The following is a 16,756-nucleotide window of genomic DNA, read 5'->3' as shown; positions in this document are numbered from 1 at the left end:
TGCTTATATGGCATGAGGGTTAGATGCTGATTGAAGAGATTTGTGTGTTGTGTTGTCATGGTTACGCGCTTGTAATGTACAAAGGTCAATTCCAATGATATCATCAGTATCCTAATGACCATTATTAAAACTTCAAAAAGCCTTTCTATAGGACATTTTGAACGTGACATGTACAAAAGGGCGCCAGATATCACATACTGACTGAGAAAGAGTTCAAACATGTGCCACGGCACAATGATCTCGCTGCCTGACCACGCGCTGCAAATCAAAGAGGCTGGTGGCACTTACTTGGGTGATTGCAAAGTCCGGAGGAGTGTGGCGGTGACGCTCCAAGAATTGCTTGACGGCCGTCTCTCAAGGCAGTGGCTGCAGGCTCAATTAGGTGTGCGCGCTGAGGTAATTAGGGTTTGCCGGCGAGTCCCTGGGCGGGCAGGGCCATCTAGTGACACGAAGGCTATGTCCTGGCGGCCACTGTCCCTTGTTAATCACTCACTTGATTTCGCTCCGGTCTGGCTACTAAATTGAGGGGGTTTAAGGAAAAAAGGTGATAGCACCCGGCGGGGCCGGTGCGAGTGGCATGCAGCAGGCGTGACGCTGCAAGCACCATATTTGAATACATTTGCGGAGCCGTGCAGCACCAGGTTGGTTGCCGGGCCCCCATAACGGTTAATCGACGCTACTCAACAAGTTCTGGCCTTGCACTTTCAGCCTTCAATAATTGAAGGCATCGACTCCGGTCTGCAGAGGTGCAAGCAAGGCAGGTTCAGGCCGTTGAGTTACTGTTACAGCGGGCCGCGGCAATTTGAGTTTGCCGCCCAGGTCCGGCCCGCCTCCAGAGATAGTCGTGCGCAGTGGCGGCCGCTCACGAGAGGCGAGCGCGCCGCGTGGTGATGCAGCGCGTGACTCATCACTCGTCACTGCTGCGCTTCTTTTCAGCAAGGGCTGACCAAACATTATGCCCAGGGCCGTCATTGGTAGCGCTTTCGCGCGCTACAAGATTGACGGCCCTGGGACGGGACCCAAAAGCTACCACAAACGGGTTACGTAGCGCATGCTGCATTTGCAAGCAGGTGCGCTTGCTCTCTACACGGGGGCCGCCGCCGCGCGGCACGGGCGGCGGCCTTTATAATTTATTTGGGGACACTGACACTACTGCAGTGACTGACAGTATCAGTGAGTGTCCCCAAATAAATTATAAAGGCCGCCGCCACCAAAATAGTGCCGCCTGGGGCGGACCGCCCCTCCCTAGCTACGCCAGTAAAGAAGACGATTAAAATTCCACAGACCGAGCGCTGTTTCTTTAAATAGCATTACGATCCAGCGCGCTTCCCCATTATTTTATATGATACTTGGGAACTTCCACCTCTGAAGACACCGAGAAGCATTAATTCGTCGCCTGGTACCTCTGAAGCAATTTGTCGTCTGTCGTGACTGGACTGGTCCTTCAACCTAAATGATCTACCTTATGTAAAGTCAGGAGTCAACCTTCAAACAAGGTGCCAGGCGTCAGACTGCACCTGAGCCTGTGGTGGGGTGCAAGGAACTAGTTCCAGAATGTATACTATCTCTAGTTTAGGTAGCTATTGATTGCATTATCCTCGTATTTATATAGCGCCTACTATCCTTGACGAGGCGCTGAAGTACTTTGCGGGGGAGCAGGATTCCAGTATTGGCTATTAAGTCAATTATGCATTTAGTTACTCATGTTCTTTTATAGGTATTGCTATGCAATTTGCAATGTTCTTATAAGTATATTTGTTACATTACCCTCACAGTTCCAACTTTCCCTTATATGATCATTTTCATGCCCTTTGTTTCCAAAATGTGGAGTTTATTTGTAAAGTTTCAGCACTCGTTTTTAAATATTCTAAATTAAATGACATCTTGTGCATTAGTTCTGAAAACTCTAAAAATGGTGAAGGTGAACTTATATGTTGGAACTCTGTAAGAGTTTTTAAATGCTTAAATATTTTGACCTTCCACTACCTTTTCATTTCCTCGTATAATTCCATACAGAGTTTTCACAATATGACTTAGATTTTGAATGCAGGTATACCAGTCTGAGTTGGAGACTTCGGCCCGCCGACATCCGTATACCTAAATCCGACGTTGAGAGGAAACTCAAAATTAGGCCCTTTTATGGGCTTGCTGTTGGTTCAAGGGTGCTTTTTGCATGTATTCAAATTCATCCTTATTTGTATTTCTAAAAGTACAAAGGGGAACTAAAGCTTTATTTAGCAAGACATCTTCTCCCATTTACTTGGTAAACAGATGCTGGTCCCGGTGTGGGGCAAGTCCTGCCAGAGCTGACAACAGTTAAATGAATTTTCACAGATAGAGAAAGACACAGAGAGAGTATTTACGGGTTAGAAAGAGAGGGTAAGAGTTAAGTATGTGTGTGTGAGAGAGAGAGAGAGCTGTTGGTGTGTGTGAGAGTAGGAGGGGGAGAGGGTAAGGTGTGTGCACACATGTGTGAGAGAGAGCAGGTTTGTGTTAGAAAGACCATGTGTGAGAGCGAAAGACTATGATGGGTATGAAAGAGGGAGGGAAGAAGTAGTAAAGTGTGTGTGTTTGATACTTGCCTCTCAGGCCCCCAGTTCATGCCAAAAGCACAAACGTTAAATGTTGACAGTTAAATTGTGCACATAAAGCTCTGTGAATACTGACTGCAGCACACATTGGTACTGACCTAGATGAACGAGCATGCCATGCTAATGATGTTACATTTACATACGTTTTTTAATCTGTTGCTATATATTGTGCTAACGTGTTTATTAACATCAAGAGATTGGAAATTAATTAAAATAAGAATCATAAAGCCTGGCAGTAAATATTCCCAGATGTGGACAAACTGCCTGAGTCAGTTCAAAAACATAATTACGAAATATGCGCAGGCAGGACAGTAAAATATTTAAGCAAATTCAAATCACTGTGGCCATAAAGCAGCAGGCCCCTGCAAGGAAGGGGTGGTAATGACATTCAGGGAAAACCCGTGATGCCTGCGAAGGAAGCGGGAGGTCAAGGGATGGCAGTGAGCTGGCACTGTCCCTGTTCAAGCAGGCATGGGGAAGGCAGGTGGCACAAGCATTCCAAAGGCAGGTGTGAGAGAGGAAATAAGAGGCAGAAAAAGGGGGGTACACTAACCAAGAGGAGAGGCAGGAATGAGATGGAAGGGGGGAGGAGGCTGAGTGTCTGACTATTTATCTGCATTATAATTCCTATTATAAGATCGTTTGGGTGTCCCTGCTGTAGTTTCAAGACTGAGATGTGTCTGCTTGTTAGTTGTGTATTTGTCGGTCTACTTTGCAATCCCCAGTAGAGAGGTGTGTGTACACCTGTGAGTGAGCATGGGTCTCTGTGGAGCTGGGTGAAGGTACAAGAGCAAAGCTGGGTGAAGTTAGGGGAGGTGCAGTGACCGATCTAGGTTTATTAGGCCTAGCACGAATTGCTTTATTAACCTTCCTGTTTCCTCAAATTTGCTTGAAAATGCACAGTTTGTCCACTCTTTTTTTCAAAATTTTCTTGGGGGGAGAATCCCCCCAAACCCCCAGTAGGTTGTTTGCGCTCACTCGCTACGCTCGCTCGCCGCAGTGCAGTATGACAATATTGTTACGCCTCACCAAAATGTTACCAGCCGCCACTGTTTGCCACCAAAGTATTTCCACCAGGGGAATCACCGCACTCCAAGAGAAACAAATGTACTTCAAATCTTTTTTCTTGCAAACGTGCAATTGTTCACCCTTAGAACCACATGTTTCAATGAATATGACACAAACCACTCGGTTGACAGTGCAACTACCTTTTGCATCATGGCTTTCCTTTTTGTAAGTATCCACAATTTTTCTTTTTATGAATTCTTCTTTGGTTCAACCGAGTGGTTTGTGTCATTAATGTTTCTACGTAAAAATTGTGAAACGTGACCATGAAAGTAACACTAATTACGAACTTGATGTGCGCCAAATGTCCTGAGCAAACAGCCTCACTATCTAAACCAGATATGAACCAATAGAATCCGCTGCAAGTGAAACCAACAAAGTTGGACAGTAGAAATGTGACAAGTTGTAGAAACTACGTGTCCCATAATGCCTCCTTATAGGCTATATTGTGAAAATATAAATGATAAATAGTGAAATGGTGAAAGGACTCACATGACCATGAGCAAGACCCGTGTGGGTTGAAGCGCGTTGGTGGTGGTGCTAAGGGTGAACAATTGCACGTTCGCAATAAAAAAGATTTGAAGTACGTTTGTTTCTCTCGGAGTGCGGTGATTTCTGTGGTGGAAATACTTTGGTGACAATATATATATATATATATATATATATCTCCACACTTTCCCTTGTCAGGGATTTTCTCACCGCCCTCGCTGCTCCGTATTTTGCGAAAACCATTAATCACTAATTGTCCATAGGTAGTTCAAGGGTGTTTGATATCAAAAGCTGCCAACACACCCATACGGAGCAGCTAGTGCGGTGAGAAAATCCCTGACAAGGGAAAGTGTGGCGATAATTGGAACGGCTTGGTCCTGCTGTATTCAAAACGCACCGCCAGAGAGGCGCCCAGCAGCCAGAAAAATGGGACTATGCGGACAGTAAAATATATATATATATAAATATATATATATGGCGGTCGCCAGTAGATAGTAATAGTTAGGACCTAGTTTCCATAGGAAACTCGTTTTTTGTTTTCCCAACAACTTTGGCGCCGGTTGACGAATCTTCGCAAAATTTTTAAAACTTTCGGCCCGTTACGGTCAGCTCCTATCTTGAAAGTTTTGGGGTGACTCGGCAAGCGGGGGCCCGAGAAAAAAGGGGGGTCCCAAAAACGTGTTTTCTCTATGTTATTTCCCATAGGAAACTTTAGACACGGCTACAGCCCGAACTGCTGAACGGAATTACACCACATTTTGCAAAAAGGTAGCTCTTGGATCAGAAAGAAACCATTTTTTTTTTTTAAATGGTGTAAATCCGTTCAGTAGTTCCAGAGAAATTAAAACAATAAAAGATTTGATATATAGAGGCACGGTGGATCCGCGCACCCTCCCTATCACGAGCTACATTCTAATTGGCTGTCAACACTTCAAACCAGGAAGGGTTGGCAGCCATCTTGTGCCTCGGTAGAACCGAGGCACAAGAAACCAGGGAAACAAATGCGTAAAACAAGAAAAGGGGGCAGGGTAGAAACACCCTGACTCCCTAGGCCAAAAAAAGCATTTAAAAAACAATAAAAAAAATCTGCGAGATGCGCGGAGGATCCGCGGATCAGGCCGCGAAAACTAAAATAACGAAGCGCGATCTCCCGCGCTTCGTTATTAATTAGCCCCCAGGGGCATGCCAAAAAATAATTGTGGGGGCCCAGGGGGACCACCGCAGCCCCGGGGACTGCCACCCCTGGGGCTTTCTATAAATATTTGCAGCGGGGCACACAGCCCCCCGCAGCCCCGGGGACCGCCACCCCCCGGGGCTTCTTTTTTTAATGTATGGGGAATTAATTCCCCTTCAATCCTGAGGGCCCCTGGGGGCCAACTAGCCCACCAGGTGCTTCCAGTAAGCGCCACTGCGCTGCGTTGCAGAGAGGTGGTCCAGGCCATGCCCCTTTTTACACCTCTCTGCAACGCAGCTCTGTGGCGCTTACTGGAGGTACCTGGTGGGCTAGTTTGACCCCAGGGACCCTCAGGATTCAAGAGGACTTTATCCCCCAACTTAAAACGCGCCACAGGGCGTGTTTGCACACGTCACCTCAGGCCCCTCCCCTCCCCTCCCTTCACCACTGTGCAAACGCGCCCCGGGGCGCGTTTTAAGAGGAAGTTATAATCCTCCTGCCCTATTATGTACTAGGGCCTTACAGAGGAGGTCATGCTAATCACAGGGGTACCCCAACGCATAGTGTTCCCTAGTGTATGTAGGTGTTCTCACTGTATTCTAAGTGTCTTTTAGCATAGCACTGGCTCTAGGCCTGGTTGGTCAGAGTTAGTTACCACCAGTACCCGTCTGAAAAAGTTGTGGGCACAGGATGATTTTGCAACAAGGCCTCTTTCTGCTCCTCCGTTGGTTCTTTCTGCACGTCTTGCTTCTTCCTGCAATCATCACAGGTAATAATTTGCAGACAGTTTGGTCTTATAACATCAGGTGCACATTGTTTAACACAGATATATACTCATTCAATCAGATCCGATGTATAATGATTATTCCCAGACATTTCCATTTCCACAGTCAGGGATGTACATGAGTCCCCTCGGTATGCATTCCACCCACTCCACTTTTTGTCCCATTTCTTGGGACATCCCCTAGATTTAAACGCTTCTTTTTCTGCAATCATACACTTATCTAGTTCAGTGCCCAAGCACCCCTCCCCTTCATTGCTATTGCTCTTTTTACTAATGTGTAACCTAAGTTGACCAGTTGTTGTTCCACTTCTGTGAGGTCAGTCGCCTCCCAGACATTGAGAAGCCCCAGTGGTGGAGCGAGGTCAATCTTCTTCCCAAGTGCATCCTGCATATGTGTAGTTGCCCCCTCCCAAATGGATCGCAAGGATGGACAGTCCCATATAGTATGATAGAAAGTTGCTTCCTGATGACACCCCTCAGGCAAAACGCATCCGGCCTAGTCCCTATGCTTGCCAGTGTGACCCTGGTGAGGTATGTTCTGTGTAAAATTTTCGGTTGGATCAAACAGAAGCAAAGCAAAATAGCTGCCTCTCTCGGTGACATATGCGCAGTTTGCCAATCCTCATCTTCAATGTCTCGGATGTCGGCTTGCCACCGGCTACGGAGTGCCCGAAAAGGGTCAGGTAAGTTATTATATAGCTTACGATATGTTAAAGAGATAGCTTTGTCCGGGATTGGTTCAGAGAGCAGCCGGTCTTCTAGTGGGGACGACTCCAGAAGGCTACCCATATCTGGGAGAGCGGTCGTTAGGGCATTGCGTACCTGTAGATATCGGAACGTCTCCCCCTGAGCCATTTCATATTTCTCCTGTAGTTCATGGAATGTTAGGATTTTAGCATTTTTAACAAAAGGGCCTATGTTGGAGAGTCCGATCGTGTCCCATTTGTCATACCCTGGTTGATAACACAAAAGTCCTAACTTCTGGGTGTACCACAAAGGAGTGGACTGAGTCAGTACGTCAGTCCAGCCTAGGTGTTTAGTAGCCTGATTCCAGAGCTCCACCGTGCAGGCCGTGGGGCCCAGATATCTGCTTTTTCGGACCTTTGTATACAAAGCACCGAGGTATACCTCCCTCCCCATCTGATACCTGTCAAGCATGTAGGCAGGGTCTAACAGAGAGCAATACAACCAGTGGTTCACCACCACGAGCTGTGACGCCCAGTAATAAAGTTGCATGTCCGGAAAGGCAATTCCCCCCCCATCGTACCATCCTTTAGTTAATTTATGCAGTGCTATACGAGGCACCCTTCCTCTCCACAACAATGATCTGACCTCACTGTCAATACTATTAAAATATGAGTCAGAAATCTTGTATGGGCAATTCTGAAGGACATACAGCATTGTTTGTTAACACGTATTTGGTCCATGCTCTGGGGGAGGTCTAAACACTAAGAGAGGCATTACCATGCATGGCAGGGACAAATGATGGCAAAGAATATGAGACAGACAATGGAGTGAGCAAATGTGAAACCTGAGGGCGGGCTGAGGCCCACATACTCAATATTCAATACAGCAGTCTCTTCGAGACACTGCATGTACCGTCTAGCCAAAACCTAAAAAAAACTGGTGTATGAGCCTCAGTCTCACCAGTGATCCATGGCCTGCCCAGAGCAGAAATAAATATACTTCAGCTGCTGCAGTTCCTGCATCGGTTGACTGCTGCTCATATCAGATGAAGGACCTGTCTGTGCTGCCTCCCGAGACTGATGAGTCACATAAGAAATACCCCCCAAATAGAAGAGATGAGGGTTTACTACTCTGAGTAGTGCTCATATACTTGGTGAGTGTTTGCCAACCTTGCAGTACTTTTGACATATGGGGAGAGTAAAAATACATGCATGTTACATAAATGAAAAAGTTTAGAACAGCAAATAGGGAAATTTTTAAAACAAAAATCAGGCGAAAGTTTTCTTCCCCATTTACTTCTAATGAAGCAGGGGCAATTTCAGGCTGGAGACACATAAAATAAAGCCATCTTTGGCTTCAGAATCAGGAGTCTCCCAGTCAGTTGGCATGTATGTGTCAAGGTGGATTAGGAGCTTGAGCAGACATTGGCCCGCGACCCTTGACATGCTTACTTCCATTTGTCCCGATCTATAACCATTTCGTTCTTGGGCACAAAGGAAATGTCAACTGTACTCGAATTAAAAAGTACCATAATGCCCCTCATCCTGGTGTCTAAATGTCGAAAAGGCTGCCAAGTGGTCCCATGTCATGTGCGACTCCTTCAGCCAGCCCTGACTATTTATTACACTACTCTATATTGTGAGCATTGTAGTTTTTTATTTTAGAAGTAAAGTATGGCCTTAGATATCACAACCTGCTCAGCGCGGATTCCCAAAATGCCAGAACTCAGAGATTCTGCCGACAGGACCTGCTCTTGTGTGAGTCAGACAACATGTTTGCCACGCTCTCTCTGCCTGCCACAGCACTTTTTATGTGCTCCCGACAGGTTCAGAAAAAAAACCTATATTTACATTTCTGATATCTAATCCTGTGGCAGCAAACTTGCAAGTCCCAAACATTACAAAAGACCCGATTCAGGCCTCAATAGAAGTCAATGGGAGATAAACATTATCCCCATTATTTTTTTTAAAAACCTCCCACTTTCCTCTTCTAAAATATTGGCATGTATGTGAATACTTTGATAGTATGCACTCCTCGTTGCTTGTTCACCTAATCCGCTGGACTCTCAGCGTGGGATTCTGCCTGTGCGGCAACCACGACTCCTAACTCTCGATAGGGGTCAAATGCTTTTCACTGCTGACTGAAGGGCTGACACACATCTGCTACCTACACTATCCCTGCAAAGCTGTTTACTGGCCCTCGCTAACCTTGCTCTAATTTCCTGGCCTCCAGAGCATCAGGCGTTTATTCTTAGGAGGCACGCTGGGTGTATGAGTAGCTCTCAGACTGCTGCCCGGCACAACTGGAGTGTCAGAGGCCTTCCATCCTCTTGCCATCACCAGTGGAGGCCACTGTTTCTACTAAGTTGCTCCTGAAGAAAGATATCACTGGAGGACCCTGAATGAGTGTACACTACTTACTGCAGCACACTCCATTACTTATATGCACCCAACAGCAGGGGATTTTCCCTTTAGGGCTCCAGGGCTATGCCCCCCCTTATACCAGGAGTGAATAATAATCTTTTATTCACTTTGATATAAAAAGAAAATGCTGTCTAGCAGCAGCTAAAGGCAGCTCTGCTAGAGAGAATGTCTGATGTCTGGCGCAGGAGCATAAAAGTGCCTGCACCAGCTATCAGAGATTATTCACGGCTGGTGAAACCCCTCAGCTCTGTCCTCAGGCCCCTGGCATGCCTCCCAAACTGTGATGTAGTAAAGTGTAACAGATAAAGTTAGACACGTATGTTTGCAGGCTGAACCCCTGCGGTGCCCGAGGCCACATATCAATCCGCACGTCACCCACCCTTTCCCAGCTTATCATACGGTTGGGAAAGGGTGAGGTGAATGAGCAGAGACTGAAAACTCAAATCTGCTGCTGCATAGGTTTGAGGTTTCACTTTCAATTGTCTGAAGCTTAAAGATGCAGCAGCAAACGGGACCTGCATAGACAGCAAGGTAAGTAATAAATGCTTTTAAGTAACGTGTATGTATATGTGAGAGTGGGTGCATATGTGAGCATGTATGTGTGAGTAAAAGAGTGTTAATGAAGTAGTGAGTCAAAGTGAGGACAGTGAGTGATAAGAAGAGTGGGCATGACTGAGTGAAGTGAGGGAGACTGACAAGTAGTGTAAATGAATGTTAATGTTTATGAGACTGAGTGAGTCAAGTCTGAATGAGTGGAACAGTGAGCCAATGTGAGAACGAGCGATGCTGAATAAGTCAGAGTGAACAATAATGATTGTGTCTGAGTGAGTTTCAGTCAGAATGGCTGGAGGACCTCTGGGGTTTGCAGAGGTTTCTCAGCAGCAGGATGAGACAGTCTTTACCGATTGTCAAGCCTGGCAGCGGCAGTCAAGGTTTTGCTCCCAAACGTCCACAGCAGGTTCTCTGTTCTCGTGGTCAACAGTTCTTCTTTGTCCTTTCTCATCTTGGGTCCATCAAATCTGAAGTTCAAGGCTTAGGGATACAACCTAAATACTAAATTTAAAGGCATTAAATAGAGTACCAGGTAATGGCCCTTGGGCCATCTACCGGAGGGTGACTACACCCTCTGTATGACCCCCTCCCATTGGGGAATGTGCATACCCCTAAACCGGATAGGACGATTTCCCTCCATTTCAAGATCGAGGGGACTGAAAAATGAGTTTCACCTCACCTGCTACACCACAAGGGAGGTGCTAGCTGAAGGTGGGCACACATTCTTTCTAGGCTTCCCACCTTTCTTTCCGCCAAGAGTGAGGTCATGATAGGGGGGGGGGGTTGGCATCCTCCACTGGTTGTTGCTGCCTGGGTTACATTTCAAAGATGGCATGGCCTTTGAAGCTTCCCACCCTGGAATGCTGTTACTGTTCTGGGGAAGGTGTGAAACACCTTCGCCCGGAGCAGGCTTTATTCCCGGCCTCTGAGAGCACAGGCTCTCACCCCATGAGGTCAGGTAGGCATCTAGTGGTGGCAGGTGGCTGGGACTGGTCAGTAACCTCACCAGTAGCCTGTAGGTTTTCAAGGGACAACTATAAGGTGTCCCTTGGGTGCATTTATTAGTAAATCCAACATTGGCATTAGTGTGGGTTTATTAATACAAGACATTTGATACCAAACATCTGTGGGTACAGTGAAGCCATCATGGAGCTAGGAAACTTGTAATGATGAGTGTCCTGCCCATGTACTCTATGTGGCTTTCCTGTGCACTTACAGTATACAAGAATGGACTTGGATATTGTTGGGGCATATCTGCTCCTGCAGATATGTCCACATCTGAAGTATAGTGTACCATGCCTTACGGCTGGTAAGGTCTGCTGTAGGGGTGACTTACGTATATCGCAAGCAGTGCCTGTAGGTATGGCACACAAAGGTGTGTGCCATGTTGACTCTTCTAGTTTTGCTTGCACCAAGGCATGCAGCATGCAATGGCAGAGGGGACCCTAGGGTGGCACAATTGGTGCTGCAGCCCAAGTGGTCCCTCTTCTGTTCCTATGCCCTTGCTACCAGACACACCCTTTACGAGGGACTTCTAAAGTGGTCTGAAGTTGTGCCAATTGTGGTACAGTTTAAGAGAAAGAGATCTGGCCGAGGGGACCTGATTGGCAGGCACCCAGTACACTTACAGTCAAAACCACAATCCTCTTAGATTTGGCACACCCAACACAAATCAAAATAGAGAAAAAACCCAGAAAGAATTAAACAGAGAAACCCAGAACCCCCGTTTTCCAATGTCTCCAACTAGAAAATGCACTGAAAAATATGCACCAACCACCTTCTCTTCATAGTCACAATGAGCATCAGCATAAACAGCTGAGCATCAGAGGTAGTGGACTTTCCATATTCAAGGACTAGCAGCCCAAAAGGAGATCTAAAAATGCAAAACAGAATTTGCTTCTTCAAAAAAATAAAAATAAAACGTTCTTCCCCTGTTCATGGTCAGCTAGCTGACAAGTGTGTGTTTCCTGCATGCAAAAAGTGTTTTTGGCGGATAAAGGTTTTTGGCGGCACTGAAATCTGCCTTCGGTATCGTAAACCTTGTTTGCCACAAATGCCCACTGTCTGTGTTGCAAAGTCTGTAAGGTGTTCTATCACTTTAACAAGTATTTTGTTCTATCCAGCTTCAACAATATCAATAAAAAGATTTTGTCCAGGTAATTAGATGCATAGCTAAGAATAGTAAATCTACAAGTTCCCCTTATATGGTTACCTTAACTATATTTTAGATTTCAACACTCTATACACTATTTTTGAAGGTTGTTAAAAAATAGTATTTGGAAATACAACCCTTTCTATTCCTCATAAAATAGGAAATTCACCAGGAATTAGGAGTGGAAATCTATTCTTTGACGTCTACTACCACTTCCATCCCCCTACCTTCCAGTGAACTCCCACGGTTGATGTGAGAGTGAAGCCTACAGACATCAACAACTACAAATCACCATGCCCAGGTCTTGTCCTATAATGCATAAAATGAGAATGTATTATGCAGGGTGGGCAATGCCTGGCTGAAAGTCCAAGCACAGTCCTCACGTCTCATATCCATGCACTCCAACAGGTCCACAGTTTCAGGTTGATATTGTTACTCAAAAGGCTCAAACTCCACAGTTTGCCCTCTAATAATGTGCATGTACTGTTTGGTTAATTAGCCTCTTCAACTTTTTGAAGAAAAGCTGCAGGTTGTGTCCTGCCTTGCTGCTAGGAAATCTCCACAAGACTACAAGAGAATTCACTTTTGTCAATGGTCACCAGCAGCTAGTTTCAGATTATCCTATTTAGACTGAACTTTGTATGAATGCTGAAGGACCTTTTGATGGATCATTGATTGATATATACAATTTTAGAATTACTTTTAAATTATAATTCGACCAATAATATCACTAATTATAGTTGAGTATTCTTTATTGCAGATTAAAGGAGAGGTTAAGAACTCTGGGAGTTCTCAGGCCCTGGAAATCCACATACATCTTTTTGAAGAGGCATTCATTTGGACGGAACAAGAAATTACCATTGATGCCATTAATGGATTGTTTAACATTAAATTCAGTCCATCAGGCAGTAACTACCAGTCGCAAGAAGAACCCATCATTGGTTTGTGGAGAGATTACCTCCAAGATTGCAAAGGCAAGTGAAATTATTTCATTATGTTATAGCTCAATTTATGGTGAGACACATTCATTGAATCTATAATTTAAAGCAGCCTATTATGACAAGCATGTTGTCTAGGAATATCTAAAGATACTGTAGAGAAATCGAGATATGGAGGGACATACCTCCCTGTTTTATTTCATAGAGTAAAATCTATTTTGAAGACTAAAGGATAAATGCTTCCAAAATTGGAAAGTCAGCGCCAGCTTTATTGGATTCTTTATTTTGCACAATATGTCTATTAACAATGATGTTCACGCTTAATTGAAATGTCATGACAGTATAATGGTAGCTACCGCACTGTAATGACGCTTCACATACTGCATTAAGGAAAAGTAATTAAAATCGATATGGCGCATTATTGGGTCTGCTGTGTGTGTCTCTGACAGAGCATAGCCTTTGCATAGTGGAGATGGCAGCTACCTCCAGTCACAAGCCTTTGAGATGAGTTTATTGGCATGTCAGCATTGTTTGTAAAAAACAATGGTGTGAAGGGGCAGAGAGAGTATCAGATTCAGGTCTAGAAGCATTGAATGCTTATTCCATGTTGAACAGTGGGAAGACTTCTATTAAAGAAAGAGTAAGGCGAGCAGGACTGTGGAGATGGCAACATACTCTCAGGCCATGACTAGAAGTGTTCTCTGTTGTTAACAGCAGATAATCTAGATTTGATGAGTTATTTGTAGAATGATGCATAGCAAATCATCAGGGGTTCGAATCATGTATCAAATGTTACTGAAGTATTCATTTAGCAGATGGAATAAAAACACCCACAATTGTTGCAGTAATTGCTATTTTGACTCCTGCATTTTATTTTCTTCTTTTAGAGATCACGTGTGAAGCCAAATGAAAAGACATTCTGTGTTTTGTGACTGGTGCTAACACAGTTCCACCACTCGGCTTTAATCCTCAACAATCAATAGAGTTTCTGCATGCATGCGATGGCGAAGTCCAAATGTCTTCCCAGAAGCAAGCCCCTATGTAAATGTGACTGCGAGATTCAACAGATGATGGCTACAGCTTATAATGGATATTAGAGGATATTTATGAAGAGAAGATCGAGGTTACAAGAAAAATTAAGAAACATTGGAATTCAAAGATTTAAGAAGATGTAGGGAGCCACTTTTTTATTGACTGAAGCCATGAAGAAGTGAAACTTTCGTGAAATACGGGTTGGCTTGGCTGTTTATATCATGTTATTTGATGGAAAATTTTGATCAAGTGTATGAAACGAAGACAATTTTGAAATAAAAGACCATGTATGGATTTCTGAACTGCAATGTGTGTCTTTCTCAGCACATGAATTAAAGTGGACCATATGGATTATTCCCTGTGAGGGAAACGGGGAGCTGAGAATCAGCCCGGGCTATTTTTCTATTTCCCTTCTGTGAATATAGTCACCTATGGAAATGTGCTGCGCCTCTCCCTTTCAAAATCCTATGAAGACTTTAAAGCAAACATGGACTTTGGGATACTGAATTCACCTGGATTTGGGAAGGCCTCGTGATCATTTTCAGATGATGGGTAGAATGCATACATGTATGACAAAGTAGTTATAGATACGGAGGCTTGACCATGCTGTTGACTAGGAGGGTGTGATAGTCTTGTGGAAGCTTGTGAAACTCCAGGGCCTTAGGCTGCTGCAAAATCATCTGATAGCACTGTGCAGGTCTCTGCGCCTTTAGAATAGCACATTTATTTCCCTTCCTGGCTCATTTATCATGGCATATTAGAAAAGACTACTGAAAACCCTATTTCCCTCAAACTTTGTCCATGTTTGTTGTTGTAATGATCAATAAAGATTTTTCCTAAACTACCTATACCAATACATTCTACATTGGTTGTCAATAAATAGAAGTTCTTCAGATTGACAGAGTTCTCTTTTCCATCTTTATAGTGTTTCTTGTGTTAGTGTCAGACCCTGTTTGGGTGGCCATGGGGCAAACAGGGGCTACTGGGCCGGAGGCCTGCAGTCATTTGCCTCTGATATCTAGGGGTACAGTCACCTATGGCTCTGCAAAATGGGCCAAGTACAATCTCTTTAACACTTGACTCTTACTTGTAGTAACGGCAAGCAGTGACAGACTTATCAGGGAGGAAGTGTGAACATGTGCAAACTCAGAACTCATCAGTTGGCCTGCAACACAATAACTGATCATCCAACCCATAGCTTTACTTAGCTTATGAAAAATACTTTTATACACATGTAAAACATAATGCTTCACAGAACAGGCTATAGGTACAATTACTTTACTGAGCTACTGTGCCTTGCGTCCTAGTTCTCCTTTCTTAGGTGCTCCCATCCTTCTTGGTTTGAGCTCTCCAGGGCCAGTAACAGGGTCACGTGTGGATTACCTTTTTGAATTGTTTGTGCACTTAGTCAAGCAGACCTGTATGAAAGTTCCCACTACTGTGGAATTGGTTCAAGCCACCATGAGTGGTCAGCAGAGACCTACTGCACTGTGTCGTGAACCCCCAAATTGCTGGGCATATGCGCAAAGATTCACATAGCTCCAAATGGATATTGGTTATTAGACTGCCTTCAGAGAACAGGAAAAGGGACAGGTGTCGCTCACTCTTCTCTGCAATGAATTATGTTCATCTCGATCCAGAGTTTCACGAGTCAGACAGTCCTGCCAGTGGAGCTCTTATCTGCAAGGAATATTTGTCGATGTGTGGACCCTCAACCCGGACCCTGAAAGCAGTCCACATACACAACCATTTGTGTTTTCTAATGATAGGTTATGTAATATGTACTATCAGCACACAAACCTTTTGTATCAGAATAAGGGAAAATATATTATAATAATTTCAGCAGTGATACTATAAAATAAAAAGAACATTAGAAAACCCCAAATCATTTTATGTTGCACATCTCTACTATTGGTAATGAATTGGCTTAAACCCGACTTAGCTCCTTTATCGATAATATTAGCAGCTTTGTGGTTATTATATTGGTGTATGATTAGTATTTTCGATAACTATTTTACACCTGTTCATATCTTCCCACTAAATTTCCCCCAAGCAACCAGTCCTCTTGCCTTCCCCTCCCAAATTCGTAGGTTTGTGTACACCTTTCTCCCCAATAATTATCTATGGAAAGGGTTGGAAAAGTTGTTCAGTCTCTCGTATCTGTTCCACAGAAAAACAGTGCCTCAGTTAGAGACACGTCTGAAAGGTAAGCAAAATTAATCGAAACATGCTTCCCTGTTTCCTCAGTTCAGCGTTTTGTGACCTTGTAATGCTGCTCCTTACACATAGCTCTCTGAACAGCTGATTGGATGTTTCCTCTTCTGCATTGCTGTTATTTTTGTTGGTGTGAGTAATGCTTCAAAAAAATATAACCATCTTGCGTGCTCTAAAGTATAATCACCATACAAAGATTTTGTTTTCTAGACCCTAAGCCTACCGAGTAACATGCATGTGTCATCATAAAAGAAAGCCCTGCCATATATGTCAGTTGCCATGACATGGTGCTCCCTCTTCCGGGAGGTGACATGCTGGCAGGAGGTTCTTCCCACATTTGGGCAGAGGACACAGCAGGTAGTAGCAGAGGCCTCTGCCGCAGTACTTGGAGGTGTATGAACTCCAGTGAAGACACAGGCCTTCGGCTTTCTATGAACCTGCTTCTGGACTTGAATGAGTCCTGGGTACTGGGCCACAGATAGCAACACAGTCTACCATGTGCACAGTTTCTGGTATGGCGCATTCCGCCTATGGCACAGTTTCGCCACTGCTGCAGAAGTTAATTTGCAGCACAGTTCTTTGATGCAGCAGCACAGTCTGCTCAGTCATAGTTCTTGGATGCAGCGGCACAGTTTGCTTGGGCAAAAGTATTGTC

The 16,756-nt window shown here is 44.5% G+C and overlaps 1 long non-coding RNA gene across 3 annotated transcripts in view; it reads left to right on the top strand.

Annotated features, from left to right (window-relative positions):
• LOC146869885 (uncharacterized) overlaps positions 1–14,729 on the top strand; it is a 257,736-nt gene extending 243,007 nt beyond the window's left edge. For all 3 annotated transcript variants that reach the window (XR_014968066.1, XR_014968037.1, XR_014968035.1), the window contains 2 exons: positions 12,678–12,891; positions 13,743–14,729. This is a non-coding gene — a long non-coding RNA (uncharacterized LOC146869885). The remainder of the gene's footprint in view (positions 1–12,677; positions 12,892–13,742) is intronic.
• Positions 14,730–16,756: the final 2,027 nt, after the last annotated feature.

Source organism: Triturus cristatus, chromosome 1_1 (assembly GCF_964204655.1).
Source record: "Triturus cristatus chromosome 1_1, aTriCri1.1, whole genome shotgun sequence".
NCBI lineage: Eukaryota > Metazoa > Chordata > Amphibia > Caudata > Salamandridae > Triturus > Triturus cristatus.
The sequence above is the reverse complement of the archived record's forward strand: the minus strand, read 5'-3'. Positions and strand labels throughout refer to the sequence as shown.